We start from the raw sequence: 22,227 nt of genomic DNA on the forward strand, positions 1-22,227 counted from the left end.
GACTGTCTTTTGGTTTGTTTATTTCTATCAGGCTAGCTAGCACTTTCTGTGGGAAATGGCTTATTTTGTTTATTATGTTGGCCTTGGTTCGCCCTGAGTTGTAGTGTCATGTTTTGTTTGACACTTTCTTTCGTTTAAAATAAATATCATTCTGTTGGAACATCTCGATCCTGGATTTTGGTTTGGGGATCGGAGAGGGAACATGCTAATTTATCTTTGTATGTTGCACCCTGACCCCCTGGACAGGGGCGTAACAGACCAGTACAGTTATAGTACTTTGTACTTTGCCACATTTATCTTCTTCTTAGCAAGTTTCATGCATTCTGCTTCTCCAACGTTTTTAAGAGCTGTTGATGATGTCAAATGCAGCTTACGGCCACACCGCTCTCTAAGCGCCCGATCTCGTCCGATCTCAGCAGCCAAATAGAGCCGGGCCTGGTTAGTACTTGGTAGGAAGACCGCGTGGGAATACCAGGTGCTGTAAGCTTTTTTGCTTGGGTTTACGGGCAGCACAAGCTGGTGTTACTGCCTATTTATTCATAGAAATTGTTCTATATTTTCATCAAATTTTGTTCTTTCATTACTGTTTTGCTACTTTATTGGTTTGTCAACCATCGTGCTTCATTACTAGTAGACCATGTTACGGTCCTGGCCATATGTGTTGTTTTTATTTTCTTGTTCTTATATGTGCCCTGCCTGATTGGCCGGATTGGGGGGCAGTACAGGAAGCTGATTGGTCCATCCTACACTTCCTGGAGTTTTAAAAGTACGGTTCCCAACAGCTAGCGAGGCTCTTTCTGGCAGCAGCACCTGTTTGCTGTTCTTGGTTTCCAAACTTTATTTAGCATTTTTGAATTGTTAGGTTTTATGCCGTGGTTTTGTTTATAAATTGTATATTTTGTAAATAGTATTAAATCTGTAGGGGTGAACTGCCATTTTCTTTGGATTGTTTTCACATTTGGGAGTTAGGGTTAGCGACTGTCTTTTGGTTTGTTTATTTCTATCAGGCTAGCTAGCACTTTCTGTGGGAAATGGCTTATTTTGTTTATTATGTTGGCCTTGGTTCGCCCTGAGTTGTAGTGTCATGTTTTGTTTGACACTTTCTTTCGTTTAAAATAAATATCATTCTGTTGGAACATCTCGATCCTGGATTTTGGTTTGGGGATCGGAGAGGGAACATGCTAATTTATCTTTGTATGTTGCACCCTGACCCCCTGGACAGGGGCATAACAGACCAGTACAGTTATAGTACTTTGTACTTTGCCACATTTATCTTCTTCTTAGCAAGTGTCATGCATTCTGCTTCTCCAGCGATTTTAAGAGCTGTTGATGATGTCAAATGCAGCTTACGGCCACACCGCTCTCTAAGCGCCCGATCTCGTCCGATCTCGGCAGCCAAATAGAGCCGGGCCTGGTTAGTACTTGGTAGGAAGACCGCCTGGGAATACCAGGTGCTGTAAGCTTTTTTGCTTGGGTTTACGGGCAGCACAAGCTGGTGTTACTGCCTATTTATTCATAGAAATTGTTCTATATTTTTATCAAATTTTGTTCTTTCATTGCTGTTTTGCTACTTTATTGGTTTGTCAACCATCGTGCTTCATTACTAGTAGACCATGTTACGGTCCTGGCCATATGTGTTGTTTTTATTTTGTTGTTCTTATAGGTGCCCTGCCTGATTGGCCGGGTTGGGGGGCAGTACAGGAAGCTGATTGGTCCATCCTACACTTCCTGGAGTTTTAAAAGTACGGTTCCCAACAGCTAGCGAGGCTCTTTCTGGCAGCAACACCTGTTTGCTGTTCTTGGTTTCCAAACCTTATTTAGCATTTTTGAATTGTTAGGTTTTGTGCCGTGGTTTTGTTTATAAATTGTATATTTTGTAATTCGTATTAAATCTGTAGGGGTGAACAGCCATTTTCTTTTGATTGTTTTCTCTTGTTTTCACATTAGGGAGTTAGGGTTAGCGACTGTCTTTTGGTTTGTTTATTTCTATCAGGCTAGCTAGCACTTTCTGTGGGAAATGGCTTATTTTGTTTATTATGTTGGCCTTGGTTCGCCCTGAGTTGTAGTGTCATGTTTTGTTTGACACTTTCTTTCGTTTAAAATAAATATCATTCTGTTGGAACATCTCGATCCTGGATTTTGGTTTGGGGATCGGAGAGGGAACATGCTAATTTATCTTTGTATGTTGCACCCTGACCCCCTGGACAGGGGCGTAACAGACCAGTACAGTTATAGTACTTTGTACTTTGCCACATTTATCTTCTTCTTAGCAAGTTTCATGCATTCTGCTTCTCCAACGTTTTTAAGAGCTGTTGATGATGTCAAATGCAGCTTACGGCCACACCGCTCTCTAAGCGCCCGATCTCGTCCGATCTCGGCAGCCAAATAAAGCCGGGCCTGGTTTCTACTTGGTAGGAAGACCGCGTGGGAATACCAGGTGCTGTAAGCTTTTTTGCTTGGGTTTACGGGCAGCACAAGCTGGTGTTACTGCCTATTTATTCATAGAAATTGTTCTATATTTTCATCAAATTTTGTTCTTTCATTACTGTTTTGCTACTTTATTGGTTTGTCAACCATCGTGCTTCATTACTAGTAGACCATGTTACGGTCCTGGCCATATGTGTTGTTTTTATTTTCTTGTTCTTATAGGTGCCCTGCCTGATTGGCCGGATTGGGGGGCAGTACAGGAAGCTGATTGGTCCATCCTACACTTCCTGGAGTTTTAAAAGTACGGTTCCCAACAGCTAGCGAGGCTCTTTCTGGCAGCAGCACCTGTTTGCTGTTCTTGGTTTCCAAACTTTATTTAGCATTTTTGAATTGTTAGGTTTTATGCCGTGGTTTTGTTTATAAATTGTATATTTTGTAAATAGTATTAAATCTGTAGGGGTGAACTGCCATTTTCTTTGGATTGTTTTCACATTTGGGAGTTAGGGTTAGCGACTGTCTTTTGGTTTGTTTATTTCTATCAGGCTAGCTAGCACTTTCTGTGGGAAATGGCTTATTTTGTTTATTATGTTGGCCTTGGTTCGCCCTGAGTTGTAGTGTCATGTTTTGTTTGACACTTTCTTTCGTTTAAAATAAATATCATTCTGTTGGAACATCTCGATCCTGGATTTTGGTTTGGGGATCGGAGAGGGAACATGCTAATTTATCTTTGTATGTTGCACCCTGACCCCCTGGACAGGGGCGTAACAGACCAGTACAGTTATAGTACTTTGTACTTTGCCACATTTATCTTCTTCTTAGCAAGTGTCATGCATTCTGCTTCTCCAGCGTTTTTAAGAGCTGTTGATGATGTCAAATGCAGCTTACGGCCACACCGCTCTCTAAGCGCCCGATCTCGTCCGATCTCGGCAGCCAAATAGAGCCGGGCCTGGTTAGTACTTGGTAGGAAGACCGCCCAGGAATACCAGGTGCTGTAAGCTTTTTTGCTTGGGTTTACGGGCAGCACAAGCTGGTGTTACTGCCTATTTATTCATAGAAATTTTTCTATATTTTCATCAAATTTTGTTTTTTCATTGCTGTTTTGCTACTTTATTGTTTTTTCAACCATCGTGCTTCATTACTAGTAGACCATGTTACGGTCCTGGCCATATGTGTTGTTTTTTTTTTCTCGTTCTTATAGGTGCCCTGCCTGATTGGCCGGATTGAGGGGCAGTACAGGAAGCTGATTGGTCCATCCTACACTTCCTGGAGTTTTAAAAGTACGGTTCCCAACAGCTAGCGAGGCTCTTTCTGGCAGCAGCACCTGTTTGCTGTTCTTGGTTTCCAAACCTTATTTAGCATTTTTGAATTGTTAGGTTTTGTGCCGTGGTTTTGTTTATAAATTGTATATTTTGTAAATAGTATTAAATCTGTAGGGGTGAACTGCCATTTTCTTGGACTGTTTTCCCATTAGGGAGTAAGGGTTAGCGACTGTCTTTTGGTTTGTTTATTTCTATCAGGCTAGCTAGCACTTTCTGTGGGAAATAGCTTATTTTGTTTATTATGTTGGCCTTGGTTCGCCCTGAGTTGTAGTGTCATGTTTTGTTTGACACTTTCTTTCGTTTAAAATAAATATCATTCTGTTGGAACATCTCGATCCTGGATTTTGGTTTGGGGATCGGAGAGGGAACATGCTAATTTATCTTTGTATGTTGCACCCTGACCCCCTAGACAGGGGCGTAACAGACCAGTACAGTTATAGTACTTTGTACTTTGCCACATTTATCTTCTTCTTAGCGAGTGTCATGCATTCTGCTTCTCCAGCGTTTTTAAGAGCTGTTGATGATGTCAAATGTAGCTTACGGCCACACCGCTCTCTAAGCGCCCGATCTCGTCCGATCTCGGCAGCCAAATAGAGCCGGGCCTGGTTAGTACTTGGTAGGAAGACCGCCTGGGAATACCAGGTGCTGTAAGCTTTTTTGCTTGGGTTTACGGGCAGCACAAGCTGGTGTTACTGCCTATTTATTCATAGAAATTGTTCCATATTTTCATCAAATTTTGTTCTTTCATTGCTATTTTGCTACTTTATTGGTTTGTCAACCATCGTGCTTCATTACTAGTAGACCATGTTACGGTCCTGGCCATATGTGTTGTTTTTATTTTGTTGTTCTTATAGGTGCCCTGCCTGATTGGCCGGATTGGGGGGCAGTACAGGAAGCTGATTGGTCCATCCTACACTTCCTGGAGTTTTAAAAGTACGGTTCCCAACAGCTAGCGAGGCTCTTTCTGGCAGCAGCACCTGTTTGCTGTTCTTGGTTTCCAAACCTTATTTAGCATTTTTGAATTGTTAGGTTTTGTGCCGTGGTTTTGTCTATAAATTGTATATTTTGTAAATAGTATTAAATCTGTAGTGGTGAACAGCCATTTTCTTTTGATTGTTTTCTCTTGTTTTCACATTAGGGAGTTAGGGTTAGCGACTGTCTTTTGGTTTGTTTATTTCTATCAGGCTAGCTAGCACTTTCTGTGGGAAATGGCTTATTTTGTTTATTATGTTGGCCTTGGTTCGCCCTGAGTTGTAGTGTCATGTTTTGTTTGACACTTTATGTTGTTTAAAATAAATATAATTCTGTTGGAACATCTCGATCCTGGATTATGGTTTGGAGACCGGAGAGGGAACATCCTAATTTATCTTTGTATGTTGCACCCTGACCCCCTAGACAGGGGCGTAACAGACCAGTACAGTTATAGTACTTTGTACTTTGCCACATTTATCTTCTTCTTAGCAAGTGTTATGCATTCTGCTTCTACAGTGTTTTTAGGAGCTGTTGATGATATCAAATGCAGCTTACGGCCACACCGCTCTCTAAGCGCCCGATCTCGTCCGATCTCGTCCGATCTCGGCAGCCAAATAGAGCCGGGCCTGGTTAGTACTTGGTAGGAAGACCGCCTGGGAATACCAGGTGCTGTAAGCTTTTTTGCTTGGGTTTACGGGCAGCACAAGCTGGTGTTACTGCCTATTTATTCCTAGAAATTGTTCTATATTTTCATCAAATTTTGTTCTTTCATTGCTGTTTTGCTACTTTATTGGTTTGTCAACCATCGTGCTTCTTTACTACTAGACCAGTACCGTTTTAGTACTTTGCCACATTTATCTTCTTCTTAGCGAGTGTCATGCATTCTGCTTCTCCAGCGTTTTTAGGAGCTGTTGATGATGTCAAATGCAGCTTACGGCCACACCGCTCTCTAAGCGCCCGATCTCGTCCGATCTCGGGAGCCAAATAAGGCCGGGCCTAGTTAGTACTTGGTTGGAAGACCGCCTGGGAATACCAGGTGCTGTAAGCTTTTTTGCTTGGGTTTACGGGCAGCACAAGCTGGTGTTACTGCCTATTTATTCATAGAAATTGTTCCATATTTTCATCAAATTTTGTTCTTTCATTGCTATTTTGATAATTTATTGGTTTGTCAACCATCGTGCTTCATTACTAGTAGACCATGTTACGGTCCTGGCCATATGTGTTGTTTTTTTTTTGTTGTTCTTATAGGTGCCCTGCCTGATTGGCCGGATTGGGGGGCAGTACAGGAAGCTGATTGGTCCATCCTACACTTCCTGGAGTTTTAAAAGTACGGTTCCCAACAGCTAGCGAGGCTCTTTCTGGCAGCAGCACCTGTTTGCTGTTCTTGGTTTCCAAACCTTATTTAGCATTTTTGAATTGTTAGGTTTTGTGCCGTGGTTTTGTCTATAAATTGTATATTTTGTAAATAGTTTTAAATCTGTAGGGGTGAACAGCCATTTTCTTTTGATTGTTTTCTCTTGTTTTCACATTAGGGAGTTAGGGTTAGCGAGTGTCTTTTGGTTTGTTTATTTCTATCAGGCTAGCTAGCACTTTCTGTGGGAAATGGCTTTTTTTGTTTATTATGTTGGCCTTGGTTCGCCCTGAGTTGTAGTGTCATGTTTTGTTTGACACTTTCTTTCGTTTAAAATAAATATCATTCTGTTGGAACATCTCGATACTGGAGTTTGGTTTGGGGATCGGAGAGGGAACATGCTAATTTATCTTTGTATGTTGCACCCTGACCCCCTGGACAGGGGCGTAACAGACCAGTACAGTTATATTACTTTGTACTTTGCCACATTTATCTTCTTCTTAGCAAGTGTCATGCATTCTGCTTCTCCAGCGTTTTTAAGAGCTGTTGATGATGTCAAATGCAGCTTACGGCCACACCGCTCTCTAAGCGCCGGATCTCGTCCGATCTCGGCAGCCAAATAGAGCCGGGCCTGGTTAGTACTTGGTAGGAAGACCGCCTGGGAATACCAGGTGCTTTAAGCTTTTTTGCTTGGGTTTACGGGCAGCACAAGCTGGTGTTACTGCCTATTTATTCATAGAAATTGTTCTATATTTTCATCAAATTTTGTTCTTTCATTGCTGTTGTTTTGCTACTTTATTGGTTTCTCAACCATCGTGCTTCATTACTAGTAGACCATGTTAAATAAATTGTATATTTTGTAAATAGTATTAAATCTGTAGGGGTGAACTGCCATTTTCTTGGACTGTTTTCACATTAGGGAGTAAGGGTTAGCGACTGTCTTTTGGTTTGTTTATTTCTATCAGGCTAGCTAGCACTTTCTATGGGAAATGGCTTATTTTGTTTATTATGTTGGCCTTGGTTCGCCCTGAGTTGTAGTGTCATGTTTTGTTTGACACTTGCTTTCGTTTAAAATAAATATCATTCTGTTGGAACATCTCGATCCTGGATTTTGGTTTGGGGATCGGAGAGGGAACATGCTAATTTATCTTTGTATGTTGCACCCTGACCCCCTGGACAGGGGCGTAACAGACCAGTACAGTTATAGTACTTTGTACTTTGCCACATTTATCTTCTTCTTAGCATGTTTCATGCATTCTGCTTCTCCAACGTTTTTATGCAGCTTACGGCCACACCGCTCTCTAAGCGCCCGATCTCGTCCGATCTCGGCAGCCAAATAGAGCCGGGCCTGGTTAGTACTTGGTAGGAAGACCGCCTGGGAATACCAGGTGATGTAAGCTTTTTTGCTTGGGTTTACGGGCAGCACAAACTGGTGTTACTGTCTATTTATTCATAGAAATTGTTGTATATTTTCATCAAATTTTGTTCTTTCATTGCTGTTTTGCTACTTTATTGGTTTGTCAACCATCGTGCTTCATTACTAGTAGACCATGTTACGGTCCTGGCCATATGTGTTGTTTTTATTTTGTTGTTCTTATAGGTGCCCTGCCTGATTGGCCGGATTGGGGGGCAGTACAGGAAGCTGATTGGTCCATCCTACACTTCCTGGAGTTTTAAAAGTACGGTTCCCAACAGCTAGCGAGGCTCTTTCTGGCAGCAACACCTGTTTGCTGTTCTTGGTTTCCAAACCTTATTTAGCATTTTTGAATTGTTAGGTTTTGTGCCGTGGTTTTGTTTATAAATTGTATATTTTGTAATTCGTATTAAATCTGTAGGGGTGAACAGCCATTTTCTTTGGACTGTTTTCACATTAGGGAGTTAGGGTTAGCGACTGTCTTTTGGATTGTTTATTTCTATCAGGCTAGCTAGCACTTTCTGTGGGAAATGGCTTATTTTGTTTATTATGTTGGCCTTGGTTCGCCCTGAGTTGTAGTGTCATGTTTTGTTTGACACTTTCTTTCGTTTAAAATAAATATCATTCTGTTGGAACATCTCGATCCTGGATTTTGGTTTGGGGATCGGAGAGGGAACATGCTAATTTATCTTTGTATGTTGCACCCTGACCCCCTGGACAGGGGCGTAACAGACCAGTACAGTTATAGTACTTTGTACTTTGCCACATTTATCTTCTTCTTAGCAAGTTTCATGCATTCTGCTTCTCCAACGTTTTTAAGAGCTGTTGATGATGTCAAATGCAGCTTACGACCACACCGCTCTCTAAGCGCCCGATCTCGTCCGATCTCGGCAGCCAAATAAAGCCGGGCCTGGTTTCTACTTGGTAGGAAGACCGCGTGGGAATACCAGGTGCTGTAAGCTTTTTTGCTTGGGTTTACGGGCAGCACAAGCTGGTGTTACTGCCTATTTATTCATAGAAATTGTTCTATATTTTCATCAAATTTTGTTCTTTCATTACTGTTTTGCTACTTTATTGGTTTGTCAACCATCGTGCTTCATTACTAGTAGACCATGTTACGGTCCTGGCCATATGTGTTGTTTTTATTTTCTTGTTCTTATAGGTGCCCTGCCTGATTGGCCGGATTGGGGGGCAGTACAGGAAGCTGATTGGTCCATCCTACACTTCCTGGAGTTTTAAAAGTACGGTTCCCAACAGCTAGCGAGGCTCTTTCTGGCAGCAGCACCTGTTTGCTGTTCTTGGTTTCCAAACTTTATTTAGCATTTTTGAATTGTTAGGTTTTATGCCGTGGTTTTGTTTATAAATTGTATATTTTGTAAATAGTATTAAATCTGTAGGGGTGAACTGCCATTTTCTTTGGATTGTTTTCACATTTGGGAGTTAGGGTTAGCGACTGTCTTTTGGTTTGTTTATTTCTATCAGGCTAGCTAGCACTTTCTGTGGGAAATGGCTTATTTTGTTTATTATGTTGGCCTTGGTTCGCCCTGAGTTGTAGTGTCATGTTTTGTTTGACACTTTCTTTCGTTTAAAATAAATATCATTCTGTTGGAACATCTCGATCCTGGATTTTGGTTTGGGGATCGGAGAGGGAACATGCTAATTTATCTTTGTATGTTGCACCCTGACCCCCTGGACAGGGGCGTAACAGACCAGTACAGTTATAGTACTTTGTACTTTGCCACATTTATCTTCTTCTTAGCAAGTGTCATGCATTCTGCTTCTCCAGCGTTTTTAAGAGCTGTTGATGATGTCAAATGCAGCTTACGGCCACACCGCTCTCTAAGCGCCCGATCTCGTCCGATCTCGGCAGCCAAATAGAGCCGGGCCTGGTTAGTACTTGGTAGGAAGACCGCCCAGGAATACCAGGTGCTGTAAGCTTTTTTGCTTGGGTTTACGGGCAGCACAAGCTGGTGTTACTGCCTATTTATTCATAGAAATTTTTCTATATTTTCATCAAATTTTGTTTTTTCATTGCTGTTTTGCTACTTTATTGTTTTTTCAACCATCGTGCTTCATTACTAGTAGACCATGTTACGGTCCTGGCCATATGTGTTGTTTTTTTTTTCTCGTTCTTATAGGTGCCCTGCCTGATTGGCCGGATTGAGGGGCAGTACAGGAAGCTGATTGGTCCATCCTACACTTCCTGGAGTTTTAAAAGTACGGTTCCCAACAGCTAGCGAGGCTCTTTCTGGCAGCAGCACCTGTTTGCTGTTCTTGGTTTCCAAACCTTATTTAGCATTTTTGAATTGTTAGGTTTTGTGCCGTGGTTTTGTTTATAAATTGTATATTTTGTAAATAGTATTAAATCTGTAGGGGTGAACTGCCATTTTCTTGGACTGTTTTCCCATTAGGGAGTAAGGGTTAGCGACTGTCTTTTGGTTTGTTTATTTCTATCAGGCTAGCTAGCACTTTCTGTGGGAAATAGCTTATTTTGTTTATTATGTTGGCCTTGGTTCGCCCTGAGTTGTAGTGTCATGTTTTGTTTGACACTTTCTTTCGTTTAAAATAAATATCATTCTGTTGGAACATCTCGATCCTGGATTTTGGTTTGGGGATCGGAGAGGGAACATGCTAATTTATCTTTGTATGTTGCACCCTGACCCCCTAGACAGGGGCGTAACAGACCAGTACAGTTATAGTACTTTGTACTTTGCCACATTTATCTTCTTCTTAGCGAGTGTCATGCATTCTGCTTCTCCAGCGTTTTTAAGAGCTGTTGATGATGTCAAATGCAGCTTACGGCCGCACCGCTCTCTAAGCGCCCGATCTCGTCCGATCTCGGCAGCCAAATAGAGCCGGGCCTGGTTAGTACTTGGTAGGAAGACCGCCTGGGAATACCAGGTGCTGTAAGCTTTTTTGCTTGGGTTTACGGGCAGCACAAGCTGGTGTTACTGCCTATTTATTCATAGAAATTGTTCCATATTTTCATCAAATTTTGTTCTTTCATTGCTATTTTGCTACTTTATTGGTTTGTCAACCATCGTGCTTCATTACTAGTAGACCATGTTACGGTCCTGGCCATATGTGTTGTTTTTATTTTGTTGTTCTTATAGGTGCCCTGCCTGATTGGCCGGATTGGGGGGCAGTACAGGAAGCTGATTGGTCCATCCTACACTTCCTGGAGTTTTAAAAGTACGGTTCCCAACAGCTAGCGAGGCTCTTTCTGGCAGCAGCACCTGTTTGCTGTTCTTGGTTTCCAAACCTTATTTAGCATTTTTGAATTGTTAGGTTTTGTGCCGTGGTTTTGTCTATAAATTGTATATTTTGTAAATAGTATTAAATCTGTAGAGGTGAACTGCCATTTTCTTTGGACAGTTTTCACATTAGGGAGTTAGGGTTAGCGACTGTCTTTTGGTTTGTTTATTTCTATCAGGCTAGCTAGCACTTTCTGTGGGAAATGGCTTAATTTGTTTATTATGTTGGCCTTGGTTCGCCCTGAGTTGTAGTGTCATGTTTTGTTTGACACTTTCTTTCGTTTAAAATAAATATCATTTTGTTGGAACATCTCGATCCTGGATTTTGGTTTGGGGATCGGAGAGGGAACATGCTAATTTATCTTTGTATGTTGCACCCTGACCCCCTAGACAGGGGCGTAACAGACCATTACAGTTATAGTACTTTGTACTTTGCCACATTTATCTTCTTCTTAGCAAGTGTCATGCATTCTGCTTCTCCAGCGTTTTTAAGAGCTTTTGATGATGTCAAATGCAGCTTACGGCCACACTGCTCTCTAAGCGCCCGATCTCGTCTGATCTCGTCCGATCTCGGCAGCCAAATAAAGCCGGGCCTGGTTAGTACTTGGTAGGAAGACCGCCCGGGAATACCAGGTGCTGTAAGCTTTTTTGCTTGGGTTTACGGGCAGCACAAGCTGGTGTTACTGCCTATTTATTCATAGAAATTGTTCTATATTTTCATCAAATTTTGTTCTTTCATTACTGTTTTGCTACTTTATTGGTTTGTCAACCATCGTGCTTCATTACTAGTAGACCATGTTACGGTCCTGGCCATATGTGTTGTTTTTATTTTCTTGTTCTTATAGGTGCCCTGCCTGATTGGCCGGATTGGGGGGCAGTACAGGAAGCTGATTGGTCCATCCTACACTTCCTGGAGTTTTCAAAGTACGGTTCCCAACAGCTAGCGAGGCTCTTTCTGGCAGCAGCACCTGTTTGCTGTTCTTGGTTTCCAAACCTTATTTAGCATTTTTGAATTGTTAGGTTTTGTGCCGTGGTTTTGTTTATAAATTGTATATTTTGTAAATAGTATTAAATCTTTAGGGGTGAACAGCCATTTTCTTTTGATTGTTTTCTCTTGTTTTCACATTAGGGAGTTAGGGTTAGCGAGTGTCTTTTGGTTTGTTTATTTCTATCAGGCTAGCTAGCACTTTCTGTGGGAAATGGCTTATTTTGTTTATTATGTTGGCCTTGGTTCGCCCTGAGTTGTAGTGTCATGTTTTGTTTGACACTTTCTTTCGTTTAAAATAAATATCATTCTGTTGGAACATCTCGATACTGGAGTTTGGTTTGGGGATCGGAGAGGGAACATGCTAATTTATCTTTGTATGTTGCACCCTGACCCCCTGGACAGGGGCGTAACAGACCAGTACAGTTATATTACTTTGTACTTTGCCACATTTATCTTCTTCTTAGCAAGTGTCATGCATTCTGCTTCTCCAGCGTTTTTAAGAGCTGTTGATGATGTCAAATGCAGCTTACGGCCACACCGCTCTCTAAGCGCCGGATCTCGTCCGATCTCGGCAGCCAAATAGAGCCGGGCCTGGTTAGTACTTGGTAGGAAGACCGCCTGGGAATACCAGGTGCTTTAAGCTTTTTTGCTTGGGTTTACGGGCAGCACAAGCTGGTGTTACTGCCTATTTATTCATAGAAATTGTTCTATATTTTCATCAAATTTTGTTCTTTCATTGCTGTTGTTTTGCTACTTTATTGGTTTCTCAACCATCGTGCTTCATTACTAGTAGACCATGTTAAATAAATTGTATATTTTGTAAATAGTATTAAATCTGTAGGGGTGAACTGCCATTTTCTTGGACTGTTTTCACATTAGGGAGTAAGGGTTAGCGACTGTCTTTTGGTTTGTTTATTTCTATCAGGCTAGCTAGCACTTTCTATGGGAAATGGCTTATTTTGTTTATTATGTTGGCCTTGGTTCGCCCTGAGTTGTAGTGTCATGTTTTGTTTGACACTTTCTTTCGTTTAAAATAAATATCATTCTGTTGGAACATCTCGATCCTGGATTTTGGTTTGGGGATCGGAGAGGGAACATGCTAATTTATCTTTGTATGTTGCACCCTGACCCCCTGGACAGGGGCGTAACAGACCAGTACAGTTATAGTACTTTGTACTTTGCCACATTTATCTTCTTCTTAGCATGTTTCATGCATTCTGCTTCTCCAACGTTTTTATGCAGCTTACGGCCACACCGCTCTCTAAGCGCCCGATCTCGTCCGATCTCGGCAGCCAAATAGAGCCGGGCCTTGTTAGTACTTGGTAGGAAGACTGCCTGGGAATACCAGGTGCTGTAAACTTTTTTGCTTGGGTTTACGGGCAGCACAAGCTGGTGTTACTGCCTATTTATTCATAGAAATTGTTCTATATTTTCATCAAATTTTGTTCTTTCATTGCTGTTTTGCTACTTTATTGGTTTGTCAACCATCGTGCTTCATTACTAGTAGACCATGTTACGGTCCTGGCCATATGTGTTGTTTTTGATTTGTTGTTCTTATAGGTGCCCTGCCTGATTGGCCGGATTGAGGGGCAGTACAGGAAGCTGATTGGTCCATCCTACACTTCCTGGAGTTTTAAAAGTACGGTTCCCAACAGCTAGCGAGGCTCTTTCTGGCAGCAGCACCTGTTTGCTGTTCTTGGTTTCCAAACCTTATTTAGCATTTTTGAATTGTTAGGTTTTGTGCCGTGGTTTTGTTTATAAATTGTATATTTTGTAAATAGTATTAAATCGGTAGGGGTGAACAGCCATTTTCTTTGGACTGTTTTCACATTAGGGAGTTAGGGTTAGCGACTGTCTTTTGGATTGTTTATTTCTATCAGGCTAGCTAGCACTTTCTGTGGGAAATGGCTTATTTTGTTTATTATGTTGGCCTTGGTTTGCCCTGAGTTGTAGTGTCATGTTTTGTTTGACACTTTCTTTCGTTGAAAATAAATATCATTCTGTTGGAACATCTCGATACTGGAGTTTGGTTTGGGGATCGGAGAGGGAACATGTTAATTTATCTTAGTATGTTGCACCCTGACCCCCTGGACAGGGGCGTAACAGACCAGTACAGTTATAGTACTTTGTACTTTGCCACATTTATCTTCTTCTTAGCAAGTGTCATGCATTCTGCTTCTCCAGCGTTTTTAAGAGCTGTTGATGATGTCAAATGCAGCTTACGGCCACACCGCTCTCTAAGCGCCCGATCTCGGCAGCCAAATAGAGCCGGGCCTGGTTAGTACTTGGTAGGAAGACCGCCTGGGAATACCAGGTGCTGTAAACTTTTTTACTTGGGTTTACGGGCAGCACAAACTGGTGTTACTGCCTATTTATTCATAGAAATTGTTGTATATTTTCATCAAATTTTGTTCTTTCATTGTTGTTTTGCTACTTTATTGGTTTGTCAACCATCGTGCTTCATTACTAGTAGACCATGTTACGGTCCTGGCCATATGTGTTGTTTTTATTTTGTCGTTCTTATAGGTGCCCTGCCTGATTGGCCGGATTGAGGGGCAGTACAGGAAGCTGATTGGTCCATCCTACACTTCCTGGAGTTTTAAAAGTACGGTTCCCAACAGCTAGCGAGGCTCTTTCTGGCATCAGCACCTGTTTGCTGTTCTTGGTTTCCAAACCTTATTTAGCATTTTTGAATTGTTAGGTTTTGTGCCGTGGTTTTGTTTATAAATTGTATATTTTGTAAATAGTATTAAATCTGTAGGGGTGAACAGCCATTTTCTTTTGATTGTTTTCTCTTTTTTTCACATTAGGGAGTTAGGGTTAGCGACTGTCTTTTGGTTTGTTTATTTCTATCAGGCTAGCTAGCACTTTCTGTGGGAAATGGCTTATTTTGTTTATTATGTTGGCCTTGGTTCGCCCTGAGTTGTAGTGTCATGTTTTGTTTGACACTTTCTTTCGTTTAAAATAAATATCATTCTGTTGGAACATCTCGATCCTGGATTTTGGTTTGGGGATCGGAGAGGGAACATGCTAATTTATCTTTGTATGTTGCACCCTGACCCCCTGGACAGGGGCGTAACAGACCAGTACAGTTATAGTACTTTGTACTTTGCCACATTTATCTTCGTCTTAGCAAGTTTCATGCATTCTGCTTCTCCAACGTTTTTAAGAGCTGTTGATGATGTCAAATGCAGCTTACGGCCACACCGCTCTCTAAGCGCCCGATCTCGTCCGATCTCGGCAGCCTAATAGATCCGGGCCTGGTTAGTACTTGGTAGGAAGACCGCGTGGGAATACCAGGTGCTGTAAGCTTTTTTGCTTGGGTTTACGGGCAGCACAAGCTGGTGTTACTGCCTATTTATTCATAGAAATTGTTCTATATTTTCATCAAATTTTGTTCTTTCATTACTGTTTTGCTACTTTATTGGTTTGTCAACCATCGTGCTTCATTACTAGTAGACCATGTTACGGTCCTGGCCATATGTGTTGTTTTTGATTTGTTGTTCTTATAGGTGCCCTGCCTGATTGGCCGGATTGAGGGGCAGTACAGGAAGCTGATTGGTCCATCCTACACTTCCTGGAGTTTTAAAAGTACGGTTCCCAACAGCTAGCGAGGCTCTTTCTGGCAGCAGCACCTGTTTGCTGTTCTTGGTTTCCAAACCTTATTTAGCATTTTTGAATTGTTAGGTTTTGTGCCGTGGTTTTGTTTATAAATTGTATATTTTGTAAATAGTATTAAATCTGTAGGGGTGAACAGCCATTTTCTTTGGACTGTTTTCACATTAGGGAGTTAGGGTTAGCGACTGTCTTTTGGATTGTTTATTTCTATCAGGCTAGCTAGCACTTTCTGTGGGAAATGGCTTATTTGTTTATTATGTTGGCCTTGGTTCGCCCTGAGTTGTAGTGTCATGTTTTGTTTGACACTTTCTTTCGTTTAAAATAAATATCATTCTGTTGGAACATCTCGATCCTGGATTTTGGTTTGGGGATCGGAGAGGGAACATGCTAATTTATCTTTGTATGTTGCACCCTGACCCCCTAGACAGGGGCGTAACAGACCAGTACAGTTATAGTACTTTGTACTTTGCCACATTTATCTTCTTCTTAGCAAGTTTCATGCATTCTGCTTCTCCAGCGTTTTTAAGAGCTGTTGATGATGTCAAATGCAGCTTACGGCCACACCGCTCTCTAAGCGCCCGATCTCGTCCGATCTCGGCAGCCAAATAGAGCCGGGCCTGGTTAGTACTTGGTAGGAAGACCGCGTGGGAATACCAGGTGCTGTAAGCTTTTTTGCTTGGGTTTACGGGCAGCACAAGCTGGTGTTACTGCCTATTTATTCATAGAAATTGTTCTATATTTTCATCAAATTTTGTTCTTTCATTACTGTTTTGCTACTTTATTGGTTTGTCAACCATCGTGCTTCATTACTAGTAGACCATGTTACGGTCCTGGCCATATGTGTTGTTTTTATTTTGTTGTTCTTATAGGTGCCCTGCCTGATTGGCCGGATTGGGGGGCAGTACAGGAAGCTGATTGGTCCATCCTACACTTCCTGGAGTTTTAAAAGTACGGTTCCCAACAGCTAGCGAGGCTCTTTCTGGCAGCAGCACCTGTTTACTGTTCTTGGTTTCCAAACTTTATTTAGCATTTTTGAATTGTTAGGTTTTATGCCGTGGTTTTGTTTATAAATTGTATATTTTGTAAATAGTTTTAAATCTGTAGGGGTGAACAGCCATTTTCTTTTGATTGTTTTCTCTTGTTTTCACATTAGGGAGTTAGGGTTAGCGACTGTCTTTTGGTTTGTTTATTTCTATCAGGCTAGCTAGCACTTTCTGTGGGAAATGGCTTATTTTGTTTATTATGTTGGCCTTGGTTCGCCCTGAGTTGTAGTGTCATGTTTTGTTTGACACTTTCTTTCGTTTAAAATAAATATCATTCTGTTGGAACATCTCGATACTGGAGTTTGGTTTGGGGATCGGAGAGGGAACATGCTAATTTATCTTTGTATGTTGCACCCTGACCCCCTGGACAGGGGCGTAACAGACCAGTACAGTTATATTACTTTGTACTTTGCCACATTTATCTTCTTCTTAGCAAGTGTCATGCATTCTGCTTCTCCAGCGTTTTTAAGAGCTGTTGATGATGTCAAATGCAGCTTACGGCCACACCGCTCTCTAAGCGCCGGATCTCGTCCGATCTCGGCAGCCAAATAGAGCCGGGCCTGGTTAGTACTTGGTAGGAAGACCGCCTGGGAATACCAGGTGCTTTAAGCTTTTTTGCTTGGGTTTACGGGCAGCACAAGCTGGTGTTACTGCCTATTTATTCATAGAAATTGTTCTATATTTTCATCAAATTTTGTTCTTTCATTGCTGTTGTTTTGCTACTTTATTGGTTTCTCAACCATCGTGCTTCATTACTAGTAGACCATGTTAAATAAATTGTATATTTTGTAAATAGTATTAAATCTGTAGGGGTGAACTGCCATTTTCTTGGACTGTTTTCACATTAGGGAGTAAGGGTTAGCGACTGTCTTTTGGTTTGTTTATTTCTATCAGGCTAGCTAGCACTTTCTATGGGAAATGGCTTATTTTGTTTATTATGTTGGCCTTGGTTCGCCCTGAGTTGTAGTGTCATGTTTTGTTTGACACTTTCTTTCGTTTAAAATAAATATCATTCTGTTGGAACATCTCGATCCTGGATTTTGGTTTGGGGATCGGAGAGGGAACATGCTAATTTATCTTTGTATGTTGCACCCTGACCCCCTGGACAGGGGCGTAACAGACCAGTACAGTTATAGTACTTTGTACTTTGCCACATTTATCTTCTTCTTAGCATGTTTCATGCATTCTGCTTCTCCAACGTTTTTATGCAGCTTACGGCCACACCGCTCTCTAAGCGCCCGATCTCGTCCGATCTCGGCAGCCAAATAGAGCCGGGCCTGGTTAGTACTTGGTAGGAAGACCGCCTGGGAATACCAGGTGCTTTAAGCTTTTTTGCTTGGGTTTACGGGCAGCACAAGCTGGTGTTACTGCCTATTTATTCATAGAAATTGTTCTATATTTTCATCAAATTTTGTTCTTTCATTGCTGTTTTGCTACTTTATTGGTTTTTCAACCATCGTGCTTCATTACTAGTAGACCATGTTACGGTCCTGGCCATATGTGTTGTTTTTATTTTGTTGTTCTTATAGGTGCCCTGCCTGATTGGCCGGATTGGGGGGCAGTACAGGAAGCTGATTGGTCCATCCTACACTTCCTGGAGTTTTAAAAGTACGGTTCCCAACAGCTAGCGAGGCTCTTTCTGGCAGCAGCACCTGTTTGCTGTTCTTGGTTTCCAAACTTTATTTAGCATTTTTGAATTGTTAGGTTTTATGCCGTGGTTTTGTTTATAAATTGTATATTTTGTATATAGTATTAAATCTGTAGGGGTGAACAGACATTTTCTTTGGACTGTTTTCACATTAGGGAGTTAGGGTTAGCGACTGTGTTTTGGTTTGTTTATTTCTATTAGGCTAGCTAGCACTTTCTGTGGGAAATGGCTTATTTTGTTTATTATGTTGGCCTTGGTTCGCCCTGAGTTGTAGTGTCATGTTTTGTTTGACACTTTCTTTCGTTTAAAATAAATATCATTCTGTTGGAACATCTCGATCCTGGATTTTGGTTTGGGGATCGGAGAGGGAACATGCTAATTTATTTTTGTATGTTGCACCCTGACCCCCTGGACAGGGGCGTAACAGACCAGTACAGTTATAGTACTTTGTACTTTGCCACATTTATCTTCGTCTTAGCAAGTTTCATGCATTCTGCTTCTCCAACGTTTTTAAGAGCTGTTGATGATGTCAAATGCAGCTTACGGCCACACCGCTCTCTAAGCGCCCGATCTCGTCCGATCTCGGCAGCCAAATAGAGCCGGGCCTGGTTAGTACTTGGTAGGAAGACCGCGTGGGAATACCAGGTGCTGTAAGCTTTTTTGCTTGGGTTTACGGGCAGCACAAGCTGGTGTTACTGCCTATTTATTCATAGAAATTGTTCTATATTTTCATCAAATTTTGTTCTTTCATTACTGTTTTGCTACTTTATTGGTTTGTCAACCATCGTGCTTCATTACTAGTAGACCATGTTACGGTCCTGGCCATATGTGTTGTTTTTGATATGTTGTTCTTATAGGTGCCCTGCCTGATTGGCCGGATTGAGGGGCAGTACAGGAAGCTGATTGGTCCATCCTACACTTCCTGGAGTTTTAAAAGTACGGTTCCCAACAGCTAGCGAGGCTCTTTCTGGCAGCAGCACCTGTTTGCTGTTCTTGGTTTCCAAACCTTATTTAGCATTTTTGAATTGTTAGGTTTTGTGCCGTGGTTTTGTTTATAAATTGTATATTTTGTAATTCGTATTAAATCTGTAGGGGTGAACAGCCATTTTCTTTGGACTGTTTTCACATTAGGGAGTTAGGGTTAGCGACTGTCTTTTGGTTTGTTTATTTCTATCAGGCTAGCTAGCACTTTCTGTGGGAAATGGCTTATTTTGTTTATTATGTTGGCCTTGGTTCGCCCTGAGTTGTAGTGTCATGTTTTGTTTGACACTTTCTTTCGTTTAAAATAAATATCATTCTGTTGGAACATCTCGATCCTGGATTTTGGTTTGGGGATCGGAGAGGGAACATGCTAATTTATCTTTGTATGTTGCACCCTCACCCCCTGGACAGGGGCGTAACAGACCATTACAGTTATAGTACTTTGTACTTTGCCACATTTGTCTTCTTCTTAGTAAGTGTCATGCATTCTGCTTCTCCAGTGTTTTTAAGAGCTGTTGATGATGTCAAATGCAGCTTACGGCCACACCGCTCTCTAAGCGCCCAATCTCGTCCGATCTCGGCAGCCAAATAGAGCCGGGCCTGGTTAGTACTTGGTAGGAAGACCGCCTGGGAATACCAGGTGTTGTAAGCTTTTTTGCTTGGGTTTACGGGCAGCACAAGCTGGTGTTACTGCCTATTTATTCATAGAAATTGTTCTATATTTTCATCAAATTTTGTTCTTTCATTGCTGTTTTGCTACTTTATTGGTTTTTCAACCATCGTTCTTCATTACTAGTAGACCATGTTAGGGTCCTGGCCATATGTGTTGTTTTTGATTTGTTGTTCTTATAGGTGCCCTGCCTGATTGGCCGGATTGGGGGGCAGTACAGGAAGCTGATTGGTCCATCCTACACTTCCTGGAGTTTTAAAAGTACGGTTCCCAACAGCTAGCGAGGCTCTTTCTGGCAGCAGCACCTGTTTGCTGTTCTTGGTTTCCAAACCTTATTTAGCATTTTTGAATTGTTAGGTTTTGTGCCGTGGTTTTGTTTATAAATTGTATATTTTGTAAATAGTATTAAATCTGTAGGGGTGAACTGCCATTTTCTTGGACTGTTTTCCCATTAGGGAGTAAGGGTTAGCGACTGTCTTTTGGTTTGTTTATTTCTATCAGGCTAGCTAGCACTTTCTGTGGGAAATAGCTTATTTTGTTTATTATGTTGGCCTTGGTTCGCCCTGAGTTGTAGTGTCATGTTTTGTTTGACACTTTCTTTCGTTTAAAATAAATATCATTCTGTTGGAACATCTCGATCCTGGATTTTGGTTTGGGGATCGGAGAGGGAACATGCTAATTTATCTTTGTATGTTGCACCCTGACCCCCTAGACAGGGGCGTAACAGACCAGTACAGTTATAGTACTTTGTACTTTGCCACATTTATCTTCTTCTTAGCGAGTGTCATGCATTCTGCTTCTCCAGCGTTTTTAAGAGCTGTTGATGATGTCAAATGCAGCTTACGGCCGCACCGCTCTCTAAGCGCCCGATCTCGTCCGATCTCGGCAGCCAAATAGAGCCGGGCCTGGTTAGTACTTGGTAGGAAGACCGCCTGGGAATACCAGGTGCTGTAAGCTTTTTTGCTTGGGTTTACGGGCAGCACAAGCTGGTGTTACTGCCTATTTATTCATAGAAATTGTTCCATATTTTCATCAAATTTTGTTCTTTCATTGCTATTTTGCTACTTTATTGGTTTGTCAACCATCGTGCTTCATTACTAGTAGACCATGTTACGGTCCTGGCCATATGTGTTGTTTTTATTTTGTTGTTCTTATAGGTGCCCTGCCTGATTGGCCGGATTGGGGGGCAGTACAGGAAGCTGATTGGTCCATCCTACACTTCCTGGAGTTTTAAAAGTACGGTTCCCAACAGCTAGCGAGGCTCTTTCTGGCAGCAGCACCTGTTTGCTGTTCTTGGTTTCCAAACCTTATTTAGCATTTTTGAATTGTTAGGTTTTGTGCCGTGGTTTTGTCTATAAATTGTATATTTTGTAAATAGTATTAAATCTGTAGAGGTGAACTGCCATTTTCTTTGGACAGTTTTCACATTAGGGAGTTAGGGTTAGCGACTGTCTTTTGGTTTGTTTATTTCTATCAGGCTAGCTAGCACTTTCTGTGGGAAATGGCTTAATTTGTTTATTATGTTGGCCTTGGTTCGCCCTGAGTTGTAGTGTCATGTTTTGTTTGACACTTTCTTTCGTTTAAAATAAATATCATTTTGTTGGAACATCTCGATCCTGGATTTTGGTTTGGGGATCGGAGAGGGAACATGCTAATTTATCTTTGTATGTTGCACCCTGACCCCCTAGACAGGGGCGTAACAGACCATTACAGTTATAGTACTTTGTACTTTGCCACATTTATCTTCTTCTTAGCAAGTGTCATGCATTCTGCTTCTCCAGCGTTTTTAAGAGCTTTTGATGATGTCAAATGCAGCTTACGGCCACACTGCTCTCTAAGCGCCCGATCTCGTCTGATCTCGTCCGATCTCGGCAGCCAAATAAAGCCGGGCCTGGTTAGTACTTGGTAGGAAGACCGCCCGGGAATACCAGGTGCTGTAAGCTTTTTTGCTTGGGTTTACGGGCAGCACAAGCTGGTGTTACTGCCTATTTATTCATAGAAATTGTTCTATATTTTCATCAAATTTTGTTCTTTCATTACTGTTTTGCTACTTTATTGGTTTGTCAACCATCGTGCTTCATTACTAGTAGACCATGTTACGGTCCTGGCCATATGTGTTGTTTTTATTTTCTTGTTCTTATAGGTGCCCTGCCTGATTGGCCGGATTGGGGGGCAGTACAGGAAGCTGATTGGTCCATCCTACACTTCCTGGAGTTTTCAAAGTACGGTTCCCAACAGCTAGCGAGGCTCTTTCTGGCAGCAGCACCTGTTTGCTGTTCTTGGTTTCCAAACCTTATTTAGCATTTTTGAATTGTTAGGTTTTGTGCCGTGGTTTTGTTTATAAATTGTATATTTTGTAAATAGTATTAAATCTTTAGGGGTGAACAGCCATTTTCTTTTGATTGTTTTCTCTTGTTTTCACATTAGGGAGTTAGGGTTAGCGAGTGTCTTTTGGTTTGTTTATTTCTATCAGGCTAGCTAGCACTTTCTGTGGGAAATGGCTTATTTTGTTTATTATGTTGGCCTTGGTTCGCCCTGAGTT

At 41.6% G+C, this 22,227-nt stretch overlaps 24 pseudogenes; all 24 read left to right on the forward strand.

Annotated features, from left to right (window-relative positions):
* Positions 1-368: 368 nt before the first annotated feature.
* LOC137109794 (5S ribosomal RNA) lies at positions 369-487 on the forward strand (annotated as a pseudogene).
* An 857-nt stretch (positions 488-1,344) lies between these two features.
* LOC137109594 (5S ribosomal RNA) lies at positions 1,345-1,463 on the forward strand (annotated as a pseudogene).
* Positions 1,464-2,330: 867 nt separating this feature from the next.
* Positions 2,331-2,449, forward strand: LOC137109925 (5S ribosomal RNA; annotated as a pseudogene).
* Positions 2,450-3,306: 857 nt separating this feature from the next.
* On the forward strand, positions 3,307-3,425 carry LOC137109759 (5S ribosomal RNA; annotated as a pseudogene).
* Positions 3,426-4,281: 856 nt separating this feature from the next.
* Positions 4,282-4,400, forward strand: LOC137109595 (5S ribosomal RNA; annotated as a pseudogene).
* An 867-nt stretch (positions 4,401-5,267) lies between these two features.
* On the forward strand, positions 5,268-5,396 carry LOC137109876 (5S ribosomal RNA; annotated as a pseudogene).
* A 251-nt stretch (positions 5,397-5,647) lies between these two features.
* LOC137109830 (5S ribosomal RNA) lies at positions 5,648-5,766 on the forward strand (annotated as a pseudogene).
* An 867-nt stretch (positions 5,767-6,633) lies between these two features.
* LOC137109912 (5S ribosomal RNA) lies at positions 6,634-6,752 on the forward strand (annotated as a pseudogene).
* A 598-nt stretch (positions 6,753-7,350) lies between these two features.
* Positions 7,351-7,469, forward strand: LOC137109771 (5S ribosomal RNA; annotated as a pseudogene).
* Positions 7,470-8,326: 857 nt separating this feature from the next.
* Positions 8,327-8,445, forward strand: LOC137109960 (5S ribosomal RNA; annotated as a pseudogene).
* Positions 8,446-9,302: 857 nt separating this feature from the next.
* LOC137109760 (5S ribosomal RNA) lies at positions 9,303-9,421 on the forward strand (annotated as a pseudogene).
* An 856-nt stretch (positions 9,422-10,277) lies between these two features.
* LOC137109730 (5S ribosomal RNA) lies at positions 10,278-10,396 on the forward strand (annotated as a pseudogene).
* An 857-nt stretch (positions 10,397-11,253) lies between these two features.
* LOC137109978 (5S ribosomal RNA) lies at positions 11,254-11,382 on the forward strand (annotated as a pseudogene).
* An 867-nt stretch (positions 11,383-12,249) lies between these two features.
* On the forward strand, positions 12,250-12,368 carry LOC137109913 (5S ribosomal RNA; annotated as a pseudogene).
* Positions 12,369-12,966: 598 nt separating this feature from the next.
* On the forward strand, positions 12,967-13,085 carry LOC137109938 (5S ribosomal RNA; annotated as a pseudogene).
* An 857-nt stretch (positions 13,086-13,942) lies between these two features.
* LOC137109990 (5S ribosomal RNA) lies at positions 13,943-14,051 on the forward strand (annotated as a pseudogene).
* Positions 14,052-14,918: 867 nt separating this feature from the next.
* Positions 14,919-15,037, forward strand: LOC137109897 (5S ribosomal RNA; annotated as a pseudogene).
* Positions 15,038-15,893: 856 nt separating this feature from the next.
* Positions 15,894-16,012, forward strand: LOC137109675 (5S ribosomal RNA; annotated as a pseudogene).
* An 867-nt stretch (positions 16,013-16,879) lies between these two features.
* LOC137109914 (5S ribosomal RNA) lies at positions 16,880-16,998 on the forward strand (annotated as a pseudogene).
* Positions 16,999-17,596: 598 nt separating this feature from the next.
* On the forward strand, positions 17,597-17,715 carry LOC137109801 (5S ribosomal RNA; annotated as a pseudogene).
* An 857-nt stretch (positions 17,716-18,572) lies between these two features.
* On the forward strand, positions 18,573-18,691 carry LOC137109676 (5S ribosomal RNA; annotated as a pseudogene).
* An 857-nt stretch (positions 18,692-19,548) lies between these two features.
* On the forward strand, positions 19,549-19,667 carry LOC137109856 (5S ribosomal RNA; annotated as a pseudogene).
* Positions 19,668-20,523: 856 nt separating this feature from the next.
* LOC137109731 (5S ribosomal RNA) lies at positions 20,524-20,642 on the forward strand (annotated as a pseudogene).
* Positions 20,643-21,499: 857 nt separating this feature from the next.
* LOC137109979 (5S ribosomal RNA) lies at positions 21,500-21,628 on the forward strand (annotated as a pseudogene).
* Positions 21,629-22,227: the final 599 nt, after the last annotated feature.

Source organism: Channa argus, unplaced genomic scaffold (assembly GCF_033026475.1).
Source record: "Channa argus isolate prfri unplaced genomic scaffold, Channa argus male v1.0 Contig004, whole genome shotgun sequence".
Lineage (NCBI taxonomy): Eukaryota > Metazoa > Chordata > Actinopteri > Anabantiformes > Channidae > Channa > Channa argus.